This window comes from Lagopus leucura, unplaced genomic scaffold (assembly GCF_019238085.1).
Source record: "Lagopus leucura isolate 7727_CA_CO unplaced genomic scaffold, USGS_WTPT01 Super-Scaffold_73, whole genome shotgun sequence".
In the NCBI taxonomy this organism is placed as follows: domain Eukaryota; kingdom Metazoa; phylum Chordata; class Aves; order Galliformes; family Phasianidae; genus Lagopus; species Lagopus leucura.
This window is the reverse complement of record NW_024962252.1, coordinates 84,364,437-84,382,065: the sequence shown is the minus strand read 5'-3', so window position 1 is coordinate 84,382,065 and position 17,629 is coordinate 84,364,437. Positions and strand designations below refer to the sequence as shown.

General features: G+C 38.3%; 1 non-coding gene across 1 annotated transcript; it reads right to left on the bottom strand.

Annotated features, from left to right (window-relative positions):
* Positions 1-1,134: 1,134 nt before the first annotated feature.
* LOC122174928 lies at positions 1,135-1,207 on the bottom strand. The gene has a single exon (XR_006177271.1). It is a non-coding gene; the product is annotated as a U7 small nuclear RNA (small nuclear RNA).
* Between the last annotated feature and the right edge of the window lie 16,422 nt (positions 1,208-17,629).

The following is a 17,629-nucleotide window of genomic DNA, read 5'->3' as shown; positions in this document are numbered from 1 at the left end:
TGTCATCATAGGAGAAATGGACTATTTTTTTATATCCTCTTTATTTTTTTATGTCCTCTTCTGGACATGCTCCAACAGGAGTATGTCTCTCCTGTACTGAGGTCTCCACACCTGGACACAGTACTCCAGGTGAGGTCTCACCAGCACAGAGCAGATAGGCAGGATCACTCTCTCTCACTCTGCTAGTCATGGTTCTTTTGATGCAGCCTAGGATACGGTTGTCCTTCTGGACTGTGAGGGCACATTGCTGGCTCATGTCCAGCTTCCCATCCACCAGTACCATCAGGTCATTTTTTGTGTGGGCTCTGCTCCATCCTTGCATTACCCAGCTTGTACTGATACTGGCAGTAAACACCAAAACACTTCTCAAGCTTGGGTTAACTATGCCTGCATAAATAAAACACTGCTTCGCATTAGCTTTACTGTGAAGCTTTGGATGAGATCCTCCAAGAACAAAAATGTAACTTGTAGTGTCAAAATTAGGCACTAAGAAACCAAAATAGGAAAAAAAGTCCCTCTTATGGGAATACCTGTTAAGAGTAAACAAGTTAAACAAGAAATTCCCAGAGAAACTGATTACTACCTATCATTTTCAGTGGTGGCTTTCCTACTTTAAAAGAACACTTATCGGCCTGAATGGGCTTTCTGAAAGCATCAGTCTGTGTTAAGCACAAGACAATTTTTCCCCTCATCTTAGCAGAAGCAATTTTTTTTTTTTTTTTTTTTTAACCCCAACACATATCAGGTTTTATCTTGGAATATGTGAACTGATGCATTTCTGAGTTATAAGTAATACTCCAACTTTGTTTTATCTTGCTCTTTTAATAGAATTCCTCTTCTCAGACAAGCTATTTCCATTGGCTTACTATGACATCACAACATTCAGTCACCCTCACTTTATCTTCAGGAGGTTGTATTCGTCAGCTCACACCTGCCTATATCTTTTATTTCCCAATTGCATATTCTGCCCTGCATTCTTCCAGACAGACTAATCTCATTCTTAAAACCCTTTCTTTGTGCTTCCCCTTTCTTCTGGTAGCTCTTCATAGCTCCTACTTCTTCTCCCATATGCCTGCCTAACATAAGGCCTTATTTTGCCACATTTACTGGATACGGATATTGTGAGAAACCATAATGGGCTTCACAAAATAAAATTGATTTCTGGATGAAACCTGCTGGACAAATACTAAAGGAGCTTAAATCACTTTTAATAGAAAAATACCATCAAATATTTTCTCTCACTTTAAGGATATTCCCCCCTCTTCCCCCCATTTTTAACGGGAAAAAAATTATTCTCAATTTTGTTTCTCCTTTTAGGCTAAGAAAATATACAGCTGGAAAGAAAGAAGTTAAGATCAATGTGTCTACAGTTGGCTATTGGTTTCTTTTTTCACTGACAAATTCAATTTTGAAGAGAAACACAGGGGAAAAAAAAACCCAAATGACAGGAATCCTCCATTTCTGATGTTAAGATCCTCATTCACCCCAACTTCCTCTCCCAAATCTGTCCCAAAAGTTGTTCAGAAGCCATGGTATTTTAGATCTCTGATTATCCTTGAAAATCTACCTTGCATTGTCACATATTTTTAAAAGGACTCTGTACATCTGTAAGTCACAATCTTGATATTCACTACAGTCCAACTGTGGGGATTAACCACAGTTGTGCTGAACACAGATTACCCTTTTATTTTCCATCTGCTAATTACATTCATGATAGTCAATGTCCCTTGAAACTGTGCTCAGTAGTAGAACGGGCTCATGTAGTTTTAATCCACAGGACATAAGCATCTTTTGCTTTTACACTTGAATGTAATTTTGCCTCCTCATGTCTTGTCTTGTGCGTGAGGTGAGATTGCTCTGTGGTGGTAAATAATCACTACTTTGTCTTCTGCTGATTCAAACACTGGCAAATGAGTCTTGCTAAAACTTAGCAGAGCACTTTGCTCCATGCAGAAGGGAACAACAGAACTAATTCCACGGCAGCTGGCAAAGGCACAGGACACTCAGCACGCTCACCCCAAGGCTGGCCGGCTGAGCAAACACAGTAGAGTTATGTTCTTCTGACAGGTGAGTCAGTATGGCCCTGCTGACAGCACCAAGGTGTGCATATGTCCTTCCTTCTGCTAGCCAGAGGTGATTTGGAAGCCTAATTGAGGTGATATGAAAGCCTAAATACAGGCTTGTGTTTCCCAAATAGACCAGAAAGCAAGCTGTGTGTGGTGTCATTCATTTGGCAACTGAAGTTACAGTGAGGTGTTGTACAACCAGCTGCCATGCAAAGTGCTCTTTAGCACTCAGGGGAAAGAGAAATTTCTTACTGAAGTGTAGAGAACCAGTAGAAACAGATTTGCAACTACAGATGTCAAACAACAGCTTCAGGTGAGTTTGGTGTAACATTGCAGTACTTTTTGCTATTCTATAATAATAAAATCTATGGTAATGGATGACTCTTCACCTTTAGACACATCTTGACTATCCAGAGTATAAATGAAAAAAACAGGCTATTGTTATTTCACTTCCCAGACATAACAGGATTGAGTTGAGCATCTTCATAGAACCACCGTGAAAGCAGGTGAGAGAAGGAAGGGAAGACACGGGCAGATCTAACCTGACTGCCAGAATTCTGGCCTAAGAAAGTAGCAGTGGCCAATTAGAAACAGGAACAGAAAAGGGAAGAAATTATAGGATGCCACTGATTTTATTTTGGAATCTTAATTTTTCTGGTTGTTTTTGTCTTAGGTGTAAGACAACCCTTAAAATATTATAATTATACCTGAATTTTCTATTTTCTCTTTCACACAGTATTACAGCACTGGCCATGCTTATTCTGATGCAGCCCAGGATAAAGTTGGCTTTCCAGATTGCAAGGGCACATTGCAGGCTTATGTCCAGCTTGCCATCCATCACCACCCTCCACTGCAAATCAGCACTCCATCCTTACATCCCCCAGCTTGTAACGGTGGTCCCCATAACCTAAGTTCAAGACCTTGTATTTCTATCTGTTGAACCTCATGAGGTTCACCTGGGTCCCCTTCTCCATGTACTCTAACATGAGAGGTAAGTAAAGTATTGAGGAGTTGATAGCTTTAACTTCATGAAAAGATTATTAATACCTTGATGGTAATTGTATTCCATCAAATACAATTTGATGTGAGGTAGGCATGTACTTTCTGATCTGTGTTTCTTGTAAGCCTACTAGAAACACTAAGAATTCCTAAACAGAAAGATGGATGTATCTGGTATTTTCCCGGGAAATGTATAAAAGCAATTTGTGTATTTTGAGAGATCATAGCAAAGAAAAAAGGAATGAGAAGGGAAATTCCAACACTCTGACTATGAAAAGGTAGAACACAAACAGGGTCCTCTGTTACAGATAACACCAAGAAAAACACTTGCACTGTGCTAATGGTACAGTGATGAAATCAAAAGCAATAGTTTTCCTAACCTAACATTTTTCATTTCAAAATATCTTTGCGAAAACATCTAGATGTTTCCCATTTAAAACAAACAAACAAACCAACCACCAACAAACAAGAGAAGAGTTAGGAAAACATTGCAAGGATTCCCACTACCAAATTATTACCTGGTACTGTATCAGGTGATGTGTGAAATTACATTCAATTAGCTTTAGAGTAACCCATGAAAAGCATTAAACATAAGGCAGTAATAAGAAAATAATAGCTTACCCTATTCTAGAGATGAGGGCTTACTAAAAAATTCCAGAGGAAAGCAATCTCTAAGTAGAGATGCTTCCTTCTTGGCTACCAGCTCTTAAAGGAGGTTAGGGAGGAGTGGACCCAGAATCCACCCCTTCCAGTCTCACAGTTGAATTGCTTGCACTTGTGCTCCCAGGGCTGGCCTTGCCTCTTCACCTGATCTCAATCACTGGTTCAGGTGTAGACCTAACCTAATTCCTGTGCAGCACCACCAGATTTTTCTCACTGTCTTCACAGTTTGCCCAATGGTATGTATATTCAAGAACACAGCAGACAGGCCAAAGGTCAGTTCTGGGGATGGACTCAGACGTTTCCCATGTCCTGCCAGTTACTGCAACTTCTGGAAAACACAGTGCCATACTAAGGGCCTCTTGGGCCTCTTCCTCAAAGCCTGCTTGCAAATTCTGTCCTGAAAGCAATCAGTTCCCTTAGCAACTGCGTGTCTCAAAATGTATTTATTACAGCTCCAGAGAAAACAGTAGTTTGCTTTTATATATGAACACCATAGTGACATAACAGTAAACTGACAGCAGTTCTCTGTGTTACTTCCATTTATAGTGGTTGCCTCAGGAACTGCAAATAAAGTTGCATGTTTTATTTGAGTACTTGAAAAGAGTCATTGTCAAGTAACTTAGACCAAAAGTTTAGGCTTTGACAGGAAGGGAGAGAATGTCTACAAAAGACACCATTGGTAGGAGATCTGTGAAAACAAAGGCAAGTTAGAATACTTTTTCTACATTCCCCTGCACCATTTACAGCCCATCACCAAAGGTATTGTGTTATTTACAGTGACAGCAAAGGAAAGAGATGGGAAGAAGCAAAACTTATTATGCCTTTTGATTTTCTTGATTCCCCAAATTTTAGAAGTTGTGTTGTATGAAAGTAAGTGCCATTTGTATACCACTTTATTTTTCCAAATTTGAAGGCCATTCACTGAAAGGAAAAAAGACATCATGGAATTTGGTGTTTAGCCAAAACACAGTTTCCCCTTTTTTCACAAATATGTTGAATTTGCAACATTTTTTCCTGTTTGCCTACATAAATGATTCAATTAAAAAAGACAGACCTGTGAGGTTCAGTGAAGAACACCAAACTTTTCCATAATATGACTACTGTCCGTTTGACTTCAGGGCACACTCCAGATCAAATTCCACATGATTTGCCATCCTAAATCTACAGCAGGTCCCCTAAGTAGCAAGGGCAATCACTGCTTAGTTAGGCACTTGAAAGCAGACTTGGACATGCAGGCTTTAGAGAAGTTTTTAGCTGTTACACTCCTTGTTGGCAGTCTTGTCTTACTTTTATAGGCTTCTGAAAAGTCAACAGTTACATTATGTTCAGAGACAGAGGGAACAGGACATCAGTAGCTTCCACATGGCATGAGACTGAAAGCAAAATTGTGATGTTTTTAAGATGTTATTCTATATTTCAGACTGAATCAATTTTACAAAAAGAGGATATAAATTTGAAAAATATGAACTGAAGGATGATCCCACCTGGAGCACTCTGTCCAGTTCTGGGGCCCCGAACACAAGGAAGACATTAAACTGTTGGAGCAGGTCTAGAGAAGGACCACAAAGATTATCAGAGTGCTGGAGCACCCCTCCTATGAGGACAGGCTGAGAGAACTGGGACTTTTCAGCCTGGAGAAGAGAATGCTTCAGGGGACCTGATAACAGCCTTACAGTGCCTGAAGGGGACCTACAGAAAAGCTGGGGAGGGACTTTTTATAGCAGCACATATCTGTTATAAGATGAGGAAAAATGGCTTTAAACTAGAGAGGAGTAGACTTAGACTAGATATTAGGAAGAAATTCTTTGCTGTGAGGGTGGTGAGACAATTGCACAAGTTGCCCAGAGGCTGTGGATGCCCCTCCCTGGAGGTGTTCAAGGCCAAGCTGGATGGGGCTGTGAGCAACCTGGCCTAGAGGGAGGTGCTCCTGCCTATAGCAGGGGGTTGGAACTAGACGGTCTTAAGGGTCCCTTCCAACCCAAACCATTTCATTGTTCTATTATTCTATGAATTGTTTTGTAATCTTTCTGTGCAGAGATGTATAAAAACACCCTGAAACACTGCACTACACTACACTGCTTGATTAAAAGTAGCAACTATCACAAAACAGATTTCACACATATTGAGGGAAACAAAATAATTCAAGCAAATAAACTATTTTGTTTCTTTATGCATGCATAGATTTTTAGTGGATATTTTAATGTGATTCTAAGTAGAGGAAAATCCATCCACTGCCATGAGAGAAGTTGCCTTTGTATCCAGAACATATTATGAAATCAGTTGTGAAAAGCCAAATAACAGATTAACTGGCCACCCACTTTTTCATAACTCAAATTACTGATTAAAAGTTTTTAAGTATGTGAACCTAAGAACAGCAAGGATTAATGACCTTATCAGTGTAAACTGTACTGCAATTATCTGATCTCCTCGCCACACATTAGTCTCTTCTGCAAGGAACTGATGCTTGAGTTTCTCTTCTGCTCTGAGAAGGAGAGATAGGAGTTTCAGACCACCCATTCAGCTGTCTGTCTGCCTGTGATGTTTAGGGCTGTTTCTGTATTTGATGATAAAACTGTAAGGTATGCATGTTCTACTATGAGGGCGATACACTAATTTAGAAAACCCTTGCATAACTTTGACCACAGAAATATACAGTTAAAAATAAGTGAGCATTCCAGATATTCCTTATTCCTTCATATTTACTCTCATGCAAAATTTAAAGAAATTCTGGCAAATAATTAATTTATTGATTTCTTTTGAATAGAGATGGAATTGGGATTTCTTGGGAACTAAGAGGCATTCAGACATGCAGATATTGCACCTCCTTATCCAACTGTAAATATTCTCACAGAGTAAACAGAATTCAGGGAGAGTCAACTATCAGATGATTCCCAAGAGATCAAGAGGAAAAAAAATAGCACAAAGATAACGCACAACACCAAAAGATGATCCAATGACTGCAGATGCTCAGACTGAGGTACTTGTTAGTATTCACTAAAACTTTTAGGAGATCTGGTCTGTTTACTTCAAGAATTTTATTATCTCCGTGGGAAAAAGACAGAGGATGTTGTAGAAAAGTCACAGGGCCTATGCTGTCCCTTTTACACCAGTATTATTTTTAATAATGAAATATGAGGGGAAGAGGATTTTTTAAAGAAAAATAAATATGTAAATTAGTTTTATTCCTTTTAAAATGAAACTGATTTTGAAGTTGTATTTCAGTCTTTATTATATACATATATATTAACTCTGCTTTTTGTGTTTTCCCGTGTTGTATTTTAGTGTGGAAACTGCACAACCTTTTTCTGGTCTTTGCTCTGCAACTTAGAAAATTAATTCTCTGTTTCCTAGAGGTGGACATCAGAAAAGTATCAGTAACTGCTAGTATATTCACTGCCAAGAAATGCCGTGTTGTGCCTGTTGGGAGTTGATTTTGTTTCTAGTCTGTTTATCTTGTTTATTGCTGAAGACTGAGCATCAGTTTCCACAAAGCACAGAGTCAGGAATCAAGCTTGAATACCCAAACAGGCTGGCCATGGGGAACTCTCTATGCCCTTGTCATATGTATGTTTGTAAGAAGAGGGATGATTACAATAACCATCACAGTTCCAGAGGGATGCCACCTGAAACATTCATATTCAAAGTGTTTGTTAGGATGTGATTCAGAAAACCTCTAAATTTTGACATGAGGGTAAATTAAGAGGAATATCAAATAGGAGACAAACAAACAAATAGAAATTGCATATGTCAAATGAGCAGTAATTACTTTGTAAACATGACATCCTTACCTCAAAGATGATAATGTACTGGGTTTCAGGGTATGAATGGAGTGAGAGGATGGTACTTGTGGTTGGACCAGCCTAAGAAACGAGGATAAAAGCAAGCGTTTTGGGCATGTAAGGAAGGAAGATGGGAGGAAACCACTGTGTGCAAGAATATCTAATAGAAGATTAAAAATGTAAGGATTTTACAAACAAAGATAAGTTTATTTTTGATACAGTAATGGGAAAAGAGTTAATACAAGAATGCAAAGGAAAGAGTGCAATCAGACTGCCAAGTCATTAATCCAATCCTACCAGTAGTCTTGAGCGGATTTAGAGGAAGATACATAAACGTGACAATTTTAAAACTCCTTCTCCTTCCTTCCTCCCTTCCACACCATGAAAAAAAAAAACAAAATAGAGAAGTTGTAATACAAGTGGAAATGAAACAAATGACAACTTGAAGAAGCTTTCTGGGAGACAGAAAAACCTGAGTATCTACTACAGCAAGAATTCTCAAGATGAGGAGAAAGCCTACTGTGGAAGCATCTGGTTTTCTGGTTCTAACACCTTCCTGGAAATGCTGACAGTAGCCTATCCAAATACAAGGAATCCATTGCTCTCATTCGGGATCTCCCATTGGATTCACTGGTAGGGAACAAAATATCAGTTTGTGGAATGAGCGACGTAATACAGACTGTTACACTAAGCAATCCGATACAGTATCATTATTTCAGCATAAATACACACTTTTTTACAGGAAACAGAAAAGGCTGACATCCATTTTAGTGTATAAATTCACTGAAATTTGGATGAATAATAACCCTGGTCAGTCTGTCTTTGGCTGCTCTTCAGTTCAGCATAAAAAATAGTCTATCACAAAAATGTTTCATTGTGTAACACTTGACTGCTTTTATCTGTTTATACCACACACAGAGCAGTAATAAATGTTTAAAGGAAAATATGAGTTCCAGGAATACAGGTATATGAAGAAATATCAGCTGGATTTGCTTTAGAAGTGAATATGATCTTTCAAACATTTTCTTGGAACCATGTCACAACTGTAGCATTAGCATATATAATGAGTATAATGAGATATGACGAGCATATATAATGAGTGTAAATGCGATAAAAAGCTTGGATTTTTACTAGTTACTTGGATCTGTGGAGAATATTGCTTAATGGAAATAAAATCCTTCCTTGGACCCCTTTTTATTAATCTTTAACCATGATTAACTGACTTGAAGATCTTCAACTGCATTCTTACCTGAAATATTTAGATTGCTTCAAAACTCCTTTCATTAAAAAAGAAGGGTATTATACAAAAAGAAATATCACCACAACAAACCCAAAATTAGCAGAGTGTATTTTCTTATAGATAGTCTCTGAAGAACGTTCGAAACCCGAGTGAAAGAACAAATTGTATATAGTATACAGCCTGCAGAATGAGACCATGCTCATTTGTGAGCGCAGCTCGTTCCACAGCCTACTGGCAAGGAAGCCGGTGAATTAGCAAGCTGTGGCCTGTTTTGCCCATCAAAAAACTGTGCCATCAGATAGCATGAGTACATTTTTAAAAGTTTTCCCTATACCAGGTAGCTACAAGCAATGCCACAAAACAAAGACCCCTAAATTCACAGAGAAATAAATGGCTGCTTGATAAATGCTTTGAAATTTCCTCTGCAGCCAGAGGCAACCAGACGTGGGGGTATGAACTAGAAAGAAAATGCAAAGTAAGGGAATATTCAAGAGACCCCCTGAAAAAGAATTACCTGGGCAGCAGCAGAACAAGAAATTTATATTGGATATATTCTATAGCTGTATTTTATTCACTGTGTTTCTTTTATAAAACTTCATTTTATTTAAAAACGAAAGGCTTTGTTTCAAAAGCATAGAGCTTTTTCTCATGCTTTCTCAGCTGAAGACAACAGACACTAGCACCTGATTTTCATGGAAAGATTAAATTCCAACAGATAAGTGCAACAGACAAGTCTTTAGGAGCATATGCAAGCACTAAGCCAGCTCAGAAATTGGTATGTTTTATTCAAGCTCTGTGGGAACTGATTACATAGCAGGAAAGATTTTCCTGGGTAGTCATAGTTCAGTGCATCAGCGGTAAGGATCTGACTTTTAGAAAATAACTCACGGGAAGTTTGTGATAATCCATTGCTTTTTTTTTTTTTTTTTTTTTTTTTTTTTTTTTTAAGATAAAACAGGAAAAAAAAAATACGCAAACCCTTACAAAAAAAATGTGCAAATTTTAGTATAGGACAAGAGATACCTCAATCTAATGACATCACCTTCCAACACAGAAGTACACAGAAAGGGTACTCACAAGAGCAGTGATTTCAGTGAGCCATTGATAAAAGGAGCCACCATGGTAAATGCAGATGGCAGGAGCTGGGCTTGCAATGCAACACAGGCAGATAGCACTCTTTACTGCACTTGTACTGCACCAGAAAAGAAGAGAGAGTAGATTCAGCTGGAAAAGAGAATTGTAGTCCATTGTCTTAGAAGAAATAAATTGATGTCTGCTACTTTTATTAAGTGAGAAAGAGAAAAAAACCTCATTAAAGAACAAGGAAGCATTAGAAGTCCCATATATTTACTTTTCAAGGATAAAAGGACTATTAGAATTTGCTTTAGTTAAATCTCCAGTAGTCTCCAATTGCACAAGCAAGAAAATTAACACAGGGAGCAACATTCATGAGACAGAGGAATCGGAGAGGTTTCCCTCCCTCCTAAAACCATCCTTTTTGTTCCTCTCTCCTGAAATTTGGAAATACTTGAGCAACAAACATTGTCTAAATGCCACCCACTGAACAGAAATGAACCATTACTAAGATGAAATGGTGAAGAAATTATGTTAACTGATGACAGAATAGTTAAGAAAGCCTTCTTTTTTGTTTGATTTTTTTTCTCCCCATGTCTTTGGTTCACACTCAGAATAACAGTAACAAAAAAATCAGTTTTCAAGATTATTTTTTGTTTTGGGGTAAAATCTTCCAGCTGTCTGTGGTGACTGACCAGGGGGATTTAAAACAATTTTCCACATGATAATGACAGGCCAACTTTCCACTGTTCTAAGTGCAAGGAAATTGCATTTAATTTTGCACACAAGATGACTCCTGTTGTGGACCTCCAAGTCATGGCACTACTGATAGCTCACATAATTTGTAAACTCCTTCAGAACTGACAGAAAAGACAGTGGTTAAGAAATAAGGTTGTATTCTACCCCATATAGAAAAAAATCTCATGGTTGTGAAGCAATTATAACATTCTTTCCAAGTGTTTCCATGACTGTACTAGGGATAATTTGGAGAGAAGACCAAGGGTATCAGCAGAAGGACCAAGTTGCAAGAGGAAATCAGTGCATTTGGTTCAACTGTACACACAACGGTTTAAAGCAAAGACTGGGAACAGATCAGAAAAAATAAAAGGTACCCTCCTTCAGGAATGAGTGTGTCATTTTCTGAGGTGGCATTTCCAGGAACAAGTACAATGCTATTACAAGGCTGATGGCAAATACTGGTTTTCAGAGCAGGACTTTTTTCATGAAAAGTGTTATAATCCTTTCATGAGAAGGCTAGAAAAAGTTGCCCCACAGCATGCTGCAACCCAGTAAAGCTCCTATAGAGATGCTGAGTAGTTCTGGCCAAAACCCTTGGCACAGTGGGCTCAGAGAGATGACACAGGGAAAATTTATTCTACCTCTTCTCTGAAATGAGTTTCTTGCCCAGATAGGTTCATCTTGCAGACTATAGCATCTCTTGAATCATATCATTTTTCAGCAGAATAAAAGTTCTTTCCAGAAGCTGCTTCATATATGTCACTAAATTTTCATATATTTTAGTCTGGGCCATATCCAATATCTCTGTCACCTTCAGACAGCTCTTTCTTTTAATTCACATTTCCATTGACATTTCTGGCGGGCCTACAGTGAAATATTCCATAGCTTTTACGAATGTAAGGAATGCAGTGGTAAACCACAGGATTCCCCCACCTACAGCTCCCCCTTTCAGCTGCCAGCTGCTTGTCCAATTTTAATTAATGAGAAAGTTGCTAGCAGTTATTCATGCTGGTTCTCTCTGTTCCTCTCGGGAGAATTCCTAAATAGTGTTCAGAGCCTTCATTTTCTCTTTCTGTAACGTGCTTCTTCATAGCAGCCAGTGAAAAATGTTATTAATGATGAGTTTCTGCACCCAGAGTTTAGTTAATAGGAAGCGATGCTCACCAGTTGTGGAAGTGGCATGCAGGACATCCCTTCCTTTCACTTTCTGCTCCTTTTACCTATGTAAAATGAATGCTTAAGTCTTACTGGAAGTTTTAGTGGTAGGTATATTTTTAAACATTTTCATAATATGGAATAATCAGGTGGAAACACTGAAAGGCTGCCTGCACTGGGAATGTCGATATAGGCACAGGTGAGGGAAATTATCTCTGGAGTAGAAGTGCTCCTGAAGGCATTCTCTCAAGGAAGGACACAGCAGCTCAACTTTGTTTCTTTCTCTTCCCTACAAGCATAATCCTAGAAAATAAGCTACCAGCCTTTGAAAATTATTGAAGTGCAGCAATACGCAATAGTGGTTCTAAATGATCAAGCAGAGATTCTGAGAGTAATTATGCACTCAGTTTTAAAAGGCAATAGCAAATGGTAAACAGCTAGTTACAACAAATAGCGTTTTAATAGCCATAGCTTTTGATAGCCTTTTTTGCCATAGGTAAACCTGCCATGCTGTAGGACACCAAATAATTGTCCCCTGCTTTGAGTGTGAGAGTTTCTGCTTTAATCCTTGTTTTGATGCCCTCAATCAACCCTTCGTTCTGTGTTTCTGCAAAGAGCTCCTTCTTGTATAGCATTTCTGCTATGTGAACTGCAGCCAGAGAAAAGGCGGAGAGAGGGGAGGGAAGAGAAAGAGGCTTGAAGTTATTCTCACAGGTTAAATGAAGTTAAATGAAGGGGCTTTGTGAGTGATGTTATTTATTTTTTGTGCAATTTCTATATTTTATAAGCCAGTTTTTCTCAGCGTTTCTGACTTGCACTTCAATTTTTTTTTTTTTCCTGATAGTATTTTAGTAAGAACTAGAGTAGGAAACACAGCACTGATTGATCATTTGCAAATGATGACATGGCCTCCACTACTCAGCGAGCTACACAGTGCTGGTATTGTATGCATACCTTCTCATGTGAGATTTATGCATCCCCTCCCATCCAGATCAAGAGAGTATCCATGTTGGGTGGAACTCTTTCTATATTAAATGAAACTGAAGCCCATAAGCAATCCCTCAGTTCCTGGGCACAGTTGTAGGCCTCCTCTAACTACTATACTGCAGGAAAAAAATCTTCCCTCATTAATAAAATACACTGTACTTACTCTGAAAGATCCATTGCAGATTCATTCTACAAAGCTCATAATGGTCAATATGATGGAATTTATTTAGTCTATGAGATCCACCCACATTTTTGTAAAGTCTACAGATGTTCAGTTGCAGTCACCTCCTCCAGTCAAACCATTTACTATTACAGGCTTCTCCATCTTTAATTTTCTGCCTGTGCCTGAGATGATACTACAGCAGAACTTTAAATGAGAGTATGTTCAGTCCAGTCTCTTACACACTTGGTAGTAAAAAAATGGCTTGAGTGATGGGATTTTGTGAAAACTGGATGACAGCCATTGTTCATATTCAGGGAATAATGAAATTCTTCCCAAGCATTATTTTGAAACACTATCCTCTTTTCTCTTGTCTTCTACAAAATTCTTACTGACAACAATTTAGCAGAACACTTATAAGCTTGAGGCTACTGAAAAATAAAACATATAAAAATATGATGCATAGTAGCAGGGCCAGGCTCTAGATAACTTATACTACTCTATGTAGATGAGAAATAGTCTCCAGTTTTGTGGGCTCAGAGTTGCAAGCACACAGACTTGCACAGTTCCCCACTCATGCATATAATGTCTTGAGATTTACAGAGGTATGTAAAGGGTTTAGGCACACAGATGCCACACTTAAGTAGAGGAATTGTTTAGGCGATTTTCACTGGAAATCAGATTTCAACTCTGTTTCATTCAGTCTCCTGATTAGGTCTGAATTTCTCAACCTTTTTAACTGTGTGACTACATTTGTTTGAAGGACAGCAAGTAAGCATACTTAAGCCTATGCCTAACAAAATTCATACACGTGGGAGGATTTCAAATATTCCAAATAAATTGCTATTGGCCTGACTTTACTTTGAGACTACAAGCTCCTATTCATCAGCAGACTTTTTTCATTTTTCTTTCTTCCAATGGAATGTTTCTGTAAATCAACTTATAAACTTTTCACTTTAAATGAAAGGATGTTAGTTTTTGTCATTGGTGGTCTTTTATTATTATTATTGTTATTATTATTACTAATATTAAATGCATGGAAAAGGCAGCTACAAAGTCTGTCCTTTCACCAGGGTTCCTCATCAGAGTTAGAATCCTTAAAGAGATCAAATCAAGAGATTATAGAAGTCCCCTACAAGGCTCTGGGGAAAACAACTGATCTCTTTATCAGCCTTTGGCTCCTATAAATCCCAAAGATGATTCAGAAATGTTCTGAGACTGTCCTGTGCAGGAGGTGGTGGCTACAGGCTACAAAGACTCTTCTGTCCACTTCACAGCTGCCTGGAAATTGGCTTTTATTTCATCAGGTTCTTCAGTTCTGAAGATGGGCTTCTCCTTTATTGCTACATTGCCTTTATCCAGTTGATCTGACTCATACTATTCTAGCAATCCTTTTGAGCACTAATTAAGGGCTTCAGTTAAAAAATAAAAAATAAATAAATAACACTAAGCATTCAAGATTCCTCATACACTACTCAATTTAGTGTATGTTTTAATGATTCAAGTAAAATCCCAGCCATATGCAGTGTAAATAGGAGCAGAGGATTTGCCTTATCAGGTGAGACCACTGGTCCATGAAGTCTTGTATTACGCATCCAACATCAGATTTGGGAGTGGAAAGTAAAAACAAGTGAAGCATAATCCCTCTGGGCTAATTCTGCAGTGCTGCCCTCCAGGAAAAAATTCCTTCCTTGCCCCTGTGGTGATCAGATCACAATAGTCTAATTAAAAAGGGTTTCTCAGATCAAACTGCATAAGGAAAGAATGTATGAAGATGTGAAAGAAGAAAAGCAAAAAAGAGGATGATGCCAAGAAGCTTGGAGGGAATTTCCATTTCCCAAATTTGTTTACAGACAGTTGCAGGTTAAAGGCAAGATGGAAAAGTATAAGAGCTACAGGTAGTACATTGGCTAATGTTCACACTAACTGCTAACTCAGCATCAGCAGAGAAGCTCAGAATAGCAAAAATGTAAGAGTCCCTGTGATTCTGACAGCTCCTTATCACACAGTTTCACTGAAAACATTAACAGGGTCTCCAAAGGTCTGACTCTGACACAGATGTGGGCATTCTGCTCCCATTTTAATGACAGTAGATTAATATTTACTACCAGATAGCAAATTAGTCTACAACTTAGCGGCCTCTTTATGGTGTTGTCCTACAGGGACATTGCATAGCTGTAAGGTCACTGTAAGGACATGTTTTAGCAGGGAAGAAAAAGCATACAAAATAGAGTTTTAATGGGGCACACGATCATTTATGATGTTCAAAAATCCATACATCTTATTTTTCCTTCATTCATAATGAAATTTACAGTTAATGTGCAAAAAACATAAGCCTTTAGTGGGGTGTCCTGAGCTGAGTCTTCCAACATATATATTAATTACTCGAATCAGAGAATGCCATTTGGTAAAATAATAAATGAAGTCATCTTTTACTTATGAGAACTACCAACAGGATTTGCTCTTCCATGCCCTTATTTGTGAAACTTTTGGAACACTGTGCTCTGTACATAATTGTGTGGTCTCTCTTATCGGTTTTTTTTTTTTGCATCCCTTAAATTCAGAGACATAGCAGGGTGTGGCTTCTTTTTCCATTAAAGGCTGTTTTGGGTAACATTAATCTAAGATCTATTTTGTTATACTAACAGCTAAAGGCTTTATAATAATAATTTCTATCTGGCAGCATCACAGTCAGCTTCACTGATGTGAAGTTGTTTCAATTCTCTTTCAGGGCTGAGAAAATCTGCAGCAATTCTGAGGTGACTTCTTCATGTTTTTCATCTTTTATCACAAAGGTATTGCTGGGGAACTATTTAAGAAAGAAATGCAGATAAGCAATATCATCATCAGCAAAAAGGGAAGGGAAATGGTATTTGCTTTCTTGTCAGACTTGAACAAAATCAAAGGCAGCTGTAAGCTTTCAGAGAGGAACAACAATTTAAGTATGTCAAATTTCTAAAACTTGAATGGATGTGGAAATATTGATGTGCAGAAGACTGGTTACAAATTTATAAAGTTTTTTAATAGCTTGTGATAATACTGACAGGAAAACAAGGTGTCTGGCAATAGCAAACAAACAGAGTGCAGGAACACATGCAATAACAGTGGTTATAATAGTGGCAACACGACCTTCCTTATGCTCTTCAACACTTTTTCCTCACTTATATCAGAAGGCAGAGCTGAAGTTGCTGGGACACCTGGGAAAACAACACCAAAGCCCACGTGCAAAACTGGAAGGTCAGACCCCTGAAGCAGCTATCAGCTTTGCCTTGCACCTCCCAGTGTCCTCCCATCCACACAGACAGTTTCCAGGCTGCTTACCGCTAGGCTCACCAGCAGAGCTGCAAACCTGAGTGCTTGCAGGCGCGTGGGAGAGCCTGTGCCGGATGCATTTGAACCTCTTCATGATGTGAAGAAAGTGGGAGAGGCAAAGCATCACGAAGCTTCCCAGGATGCTCTTATGAAAAATATAACCTATGCAGCCCGGGTTCATAAATCCTTTACTCTCGGGATTTGTACTCCTAAGTCTTCAAGGTAGTTCTGACAATATTTCTTTTAATATGAATTTATTCTTTTTGGAGTACTGACTGAAACTTTAATAAATCCTAGAGTCAGTAGTCTTACACCAATCCGACCTTCTCTCTTAAGGTTAGGAAGGAGTGCCCTTGGCATAGGTTGAATTGAAGGGGATTTCCTTTTGTTTTGCAATGTGCACGCAGACAAGCAGGCACCAGGCTACAAGTGAGTAACTTTCCCACTAATCCTCCAAGGCGTGTGACAATATGACCCTGAGCTTTTACAACTAAGAACAGTATGGTATGTAAATATTATGAACATATATGGTAAGTGCTCTACTGGCTGAATAACATGGAAAATGATTCCCGAGAATGCCTAGCTGACCCCAAATCTACACAGATTATTCTTCTTTTTTCTCTGCAGCATTCATCTCTGTTAAAAACAATGATGATATATTAGATGCAAGTTCACTGGAGCAGGAATTATGTCTTGTTTTCTTTCTCAATTAAGCATCCATTTTGGATATAAATAATCAAGATGAGAAATAAAAAAAAAGTACTGCTTCGTATTTGCCACTGCATTCTTTCCAGAGAGAAAAAAATCAAATGAGGACATTTTAACTGCTAGCTGGAAGTCAGGATGTCACTGTGACACATTAAATGATTCCGAAGTACATGACTTGCTCTCTAAAGATAAGCACTTAAAAATTTAAGAAAATCTGTCACTATTTCTTTGAGAATGTAATGGCACCTGTTAAAGATATTAAGCTATTGGGGAGGAGGGGGAAGGAATAAAGAATATAGTTTTAAGCCTGTGAATAGAAATTTAACAACACAATAGAAAGTTGCCTTTTTATAATGAATGGATACTAGGCTGAAATCTTATCAGTGGCACCAAAACAATGCAGTACTGAGGTTTATTTAAACACAAGCAAATGGGATAAAGCAGAAGAGGAGAAGAATGCAGTTGAGATTTACTGATTTTGCAATGAAAATAAAAAGTTATGAATACCCTTTCAATAGCACTCCCTAACATTGCAAGGGTCCTATATTGTCTACCCATTTAATAACCAACATACTTTTATGTCTTGCAGCTACTGATATGCTCTGCCTTTGGAAGTTTCCATCTCTTAACAGGTATAAGTAACAGCAGATTCTTCCTGTTCTCACTGTGTATTTTCCTGATTTGCAATTCAGCTTTCATTATTGATAGAGACTTGGAACCTGCAACCCACAGAGAATTCCCAAGAGTG